Source organism: Austrofundulus limnaeus, unplaced genomic scaffold, assembly GCF_001266775.1.
Source record: "Austrofundulus limnaeus strain Quisiro unplaced genomic scaffold, Austrofundulus_limnaeus-1.0 Scaffold156, whole genome shotgun sequence".
Taxonomy (NCBI): Eukaryota; Metazoa; Chordata; class Actinopteri; order Cyprinodontiformes; family Rivulidae; genus Austrofundulus; species Austrofundulus limnaeus.
The window spans coordinates 154,896-160,345 of record NW_013952558.1 but is presented as its reverse complement, the minus strand read 5'-3'; positions in this window follow the sequence as shown (position 1 = coordinate 160,345).

The following is a 5,450-nucleotide window of genomic DNA, read 5'->3' as shown; positions in this document are numbered from 1 at the left end:
ATGGGCACATGTATTGTTGCACCCCTAATATTTACATAATGAATTATATGTTTTCTTCTTGCTTGATTCTCCTTTTTTTTCCAAGTAGGTCGACTTAACCCTAAACCAAACTAACCACATGGCTACAAATCCAAACTCTCTATGTTTGAAGAATACACATTTACAAATTTAGATTTAACTAGATACAGCATAGTGGTAGCATATATGACCCCCACATGTATGGACCACTATGCTCCAGAACTCACCAGAACAGATTTATTGTTTTGGGCGGGGGTGTGGGGGGTGCACATTGGTGGGCCCTTCATCAGAGCTAAACAAGAAAATTCTTAAGCTCCTGTGTTGAATAGTTTTAGAGATTTAAGCATTTTTGAATGTCCAGACACCCGCTTTTTAGATGGAGCCCCCTCTTCAAATATGGGGTCTATCGTAAAACCATTTGCGGGTGCAGTGTGGGTCGGACACATCTACATTCCTGTCAAATTTCATGTTGATCGGTGCAGCCGTTTTTGTGCTATGATTGATGAAAAAACACTGAAAAAAAAAAAAAAATAGACAAACAAAAACAATATGACCCCAACCTTCACGTGTGTGTGGGGGTCATAATTAATTAGAACTCAGTAAATGGACTTGAATTCCTACAAATAATGCAAAACCTAATCACCTAATTAAAACAGAAAAGTCAACTTAGCTTCATAAAGACTGTTTCCAAAATCCATAAATTAGCAACTTTTAAACTTAAAAGATAGTTCTGGAAAGTCTTTGAACGGAGACCTTGCAGCATGAAGAAGTACAAACTTACATATGTACAATTACTCACTTATACCCACTTGAAAAACATGTACTGTTATTACTTTTATATATTGTTGCTATCCTGTGAGCACAGAGACAAATGCAGCGGTAAATGTCCATGGAAAAAAGTTCACAGAAATAAATACATACTTTTCAAAGTTCTTAATTTCTACACATTTCCTTCCATGACAGCATTTAAATGTCCACTATAAAAAACTCTGAAGACGCTTTTACTGTATGGCCAAACATTTATCATCATAAAATGAAACGGTACAGCTGAATCTGCTTTCAGTGTGTTCGGCGTGACACATGGATTCATCACCAACACTGAGACTCATTGAATAACCTTGGCTTCAACACAATAATCCAGCAGATAATGTTTTACGATGTGGACGACAAAACCCTCGATGTTGAAACATAACAAGAATAATTTATATTTCTTATTCAAGAACAGCATTTGAATTCATAAAAAATATGACTAAAATCTGTTTCTCAGCGGGGATGTAAGGCACCATAGAGGGTTCATTTATAAATGATGCATTCCATCAGGAACTTTATATTAGTACAAACTTCCTTTAGTGATTTCTGTTAAGATGCTTGTGTGTTTGCGTGTGCGAGTGTGTGTTTGTGTGTGTGTTCACCTGTCTGATAATGCTCTTGACACACGGCAGAGGCAGACCTTGGTAGTTGGATTTAATGATCCATTTCAGCAGGTGATGACCCAGCACCTCAAACACCATACACACATCTGGGAGGAGAAGTCAAGGACTCATTCTCACATCTTTAAAGGGATCCCCGATTAGTTGTAACATTAGACTTTATTTGATAAACATATATTTTAACTGTAAAATAAAGACTGTAAAAATACTGTAGGATGTTCAGTTTAATATATTACACAGATGGGGCCATTTTTTTTACATGCAAAGCATTCTGGGTTAATGATGATGTGGATAGGTCCTCGGTGCAAGGCTGCTAGCGAGCTATATCCACCCTGAAGGTTAGTCTTGGACAATATCTGACGACTGACTCTTTTAAATGAAACCAGAGAGCATTGACAGAGAGGAGAAGGTAGAAATGACTCAGTCTGTAACTGAAAATATGGATGGAGGACCTCAGTTTAGCTTGTTTGTTGTGCTAGTACTGAGCTAATACATTTAAGACAATATAGCGTTGGCACTAGCGCAAAGGCTAACAGGCTAAGCTGAGGTTCTTCTTCCATGAAGCAGCTCTGTTGTCCTCCATCCATATTTTCAGTTACAGCTGAGTCATTTCTACCTTCTCCTCTCTGTCAACGCTCTCTGGTTTCATTTAAAAGAGTCGATCATCAGATATTGTCCAAGATTAACCTTCAGGGTGGATATAGCTCGCTCACACAGAGGACCTATCCACGTCATCATTTACCCACAATGCTTTCTGTGTAAATCAAATGGTTCCGTCCATGTTAAAATATATTTAGAAAAATTATAAAAGCTAAACAGCCTACAGTATTTTTAAAGCTTTATTTTACAGTTAAAATATACAGTATGTTTATCAAATAAAGTCTAATGTCACAACTAATCTGGGATCCCTTTAACCATCAGAGTCTCATAAACACACTCTTCAGATTGGGATACGTATGCCGTTGACTCCGGAGATCTTAAAGTCATCTATCAGCTGAACCACCATGTCTTTGTTCGGATCGCCGGGGTCGCTTTCTCTCACCTGGAGGACAAGATTATTGAGAGGACATGATAAAACTGACTGAAAACAATGAGCGACAGGAAAAGAGAAGCAGTGTAGAACGACTGGATGACTGCAGGGAAGTAAGAAAGAGAGGAAGACACAAGATGAAGGACATCTGGGAGCAATGACGTGAGATAAGAACAAGAGGAAATGAAAGAACGATAAAACAAAAAGGTACAATAATAAAAAAATTTATGTCAAAGATGCTCACACATCGCAACAATTTGATCTCATCCAGGGCTGTTTCTGTGTAGTGCTGAGCGCTCTTCACCACCTTCATCGCCACAAAGTTCTTCACTCTTGGGTTCACACACAGACAGGACATGATTTCATTTTACACTTATTGACAGCAGCAACTAAACTTTGCACAAAATCTAATTAAACATGTTTGGTAGATTATTTCTTTGTTGTAACAATACTACTTGGTGATGACTTTTATATAGTTGGAAAGATTTCTCTTTTAAAAAGAGTCACACTTGTTAATTTGCCAAATCCTCTCTGCCAAATTGTTTGTTTTGCTGTTGTTTTGAGCTTCTGGTACCCCCAGTCAGTGTCCGATATAAAACTTATTGGCAAGAAGCATTGTTCCATTTTTCCATCCATTTTCTTCCGCCTATCCGGGGTCGGGTCGCGGGGGCAGCAGCTTCAGAAGGGAGGCCCAGACCTCCCTCTCCCCAGCCACTTCTTCCAGCTCCTCCGGGGGAACTCCAAGGCGTTCCCAGGCCAGTCGAGAGACATAGTCCCTCCAGCGTGTCCTGGGTCTTCCTCGGGGCCTCCTCCCGGTGGGACGTGCCCGGAATACCTCACCAGGGAGGCGTCCAGGAGGCATCCTTACCAGATGCCCGAGCCACCTCAACTGGCTCCTCTCGACGTGGAGGAGCAGCGGCTCTACTCTGAGTCCCTCCCGGATGACCGAGCTTCTCACCCTATCTCTAAGGGAGAGCCCAGCCACCCTGCGGAGGAAACCCATTTCGGCCGCTTGTATCCGGGACCTCGTTCTTTCGGTCATGACCCAAAGCTCATGACCATAGATGAGGGTAGGAACGTAGATCGACCGGTAAATCAAGAGAAGAAGAAGAAGCATTGTTACAACAAAGAAATAATCCACCAAAGACTAATTTCCATACTTTTTATCCTAAGTTTAGAATTGGTGATGGTTGAAAGATGTCACAGGGATTCTCAACCAAACCAGTGAACCAGCAGTTGTTGTGACTGCAACTAAAAACTCTTCTTGACTTTTTATGAGAGCGACAAATGCAAACTATATTCTGTGGCAGGGCTATTCAACTGAACTGCTCCGGGGGCCACAGTTACTGCAGGTGAACAGCTCAGGGGCCGGACATCCAGCAATTAAATTTATTTTGTAAATAAACCAAGTATTAGAAAGATTTGTTACCTTAATAGTTTATTTTGCTGCATTTAATCATGATTACAACATACAGAACCCTATAAAAGTAGCGTTAAAACAAAAAGAACACATTATACTCCCTATTTGACACAAATATTATTTTGACATCTCTGACTTGCCAAATTTTTAAACCAATTTTATTTTCACTTTCATAGTTTTATATTCAACTGCTTGTCATTTTAACTGTCTTTAGTGTGCATAGAAATGGTTTTTATGAGCTTGTAGCCAAGATTCTGATGGTTCTGTCGATACAAAACATGTCTATGTCTAACTAAAAGAACTTAAAGTAATTAAAGTAGAAAACTGGGGGTTTGGGCTTAAGAGATGAACGAACCAATTGGCAGGCCGAACTTTGGTCACTCGCGGGCCGGATGTGGCCGCGGACCGTCAGTTGAATAGCCCTGTTCTATGGTTCTTATCTGCAGTATTATTTCAGCTACTAGTCGTGATGTTCGTTGAAATGAGAAAGAGTTGTAGCTGTTTTAGCCAAACCTGGAAAACCACATAATATGGCAAGATGCTATATGAGTTGTGAAAAACTCTCAGCTATCAGTAAATCAAATTTTAGCTGAGTATCTGTAAAACTGACTGAATAATAGTCATTTTAATTAATGTCAACTACTGTATGTTAATCAGTAGTAGAGGTACACACAATGTTTACTTTCTGAGATTTTTATCAAAATCTATTTGCTAATAAACATGATTTCACAGTGATCATAAGAACATTTAAGATGTGAAAAACATGTTGTTTTTAATTGATCCTTTATATAAATGATTTTACAGTTAATTAAACGGTATATGTCGACAGTGTGAATGTTCAGATTTGGTCCAGAACAGAGTGAGACATCAATAAAACAGACACAGTCAAAGATGATGTCATTTTAGGCCATAAGGCTGTAAAAAACAATAGATTAAAACATATGAACATTTAGCTCAAACACAAATCAAAATCAAATCTGTAGATGGCAGCCAGTACTGTGGAGACAGAGTGAACATAAGAACCAGAATTGATCCAACACCGTCTCTGCTTCACAATCGTAACCCAACTCCAACGTACAGTCTGACCGCCGTTAATGTAATTAACACCAGTGAGTAAATGAGTTTGTGCCTGCGTGTGCAGCAGCTGGTGAAAGGTTACACTGGGCTGCTGATACGCTCATCCATCTACTTTGGTTGCTACGAGAACGTGGCAAACAAAGTTACAGTTTTATACTGACGGCTTTGGTTCCACCACAAGAAGGTGTTTGTTGCAGTTGCTGTCAGGGAGACGTGCAGGGATCCTATCAAAAGGTGCATGTGTGGCGTGTGTGGTATATGTCACATGTGTGAAAGCTAGGTGATGTGCACCTGTGTGCGTCAGCTTGAGTACGAAGGTGCTTTTTCTGGGTCACGTGTTTGTGGTGAGCGTGTGCACAATGTTTCTTTACATGAGAGAAATTTAAAAGCCTACACTGGATTATAAAGTGTGTGTGTGTGTGTGTGTGTGTGTGTGTGTGTGTGTGTGTGTGTGTGTGTGTGTGTGTGTGTGTGT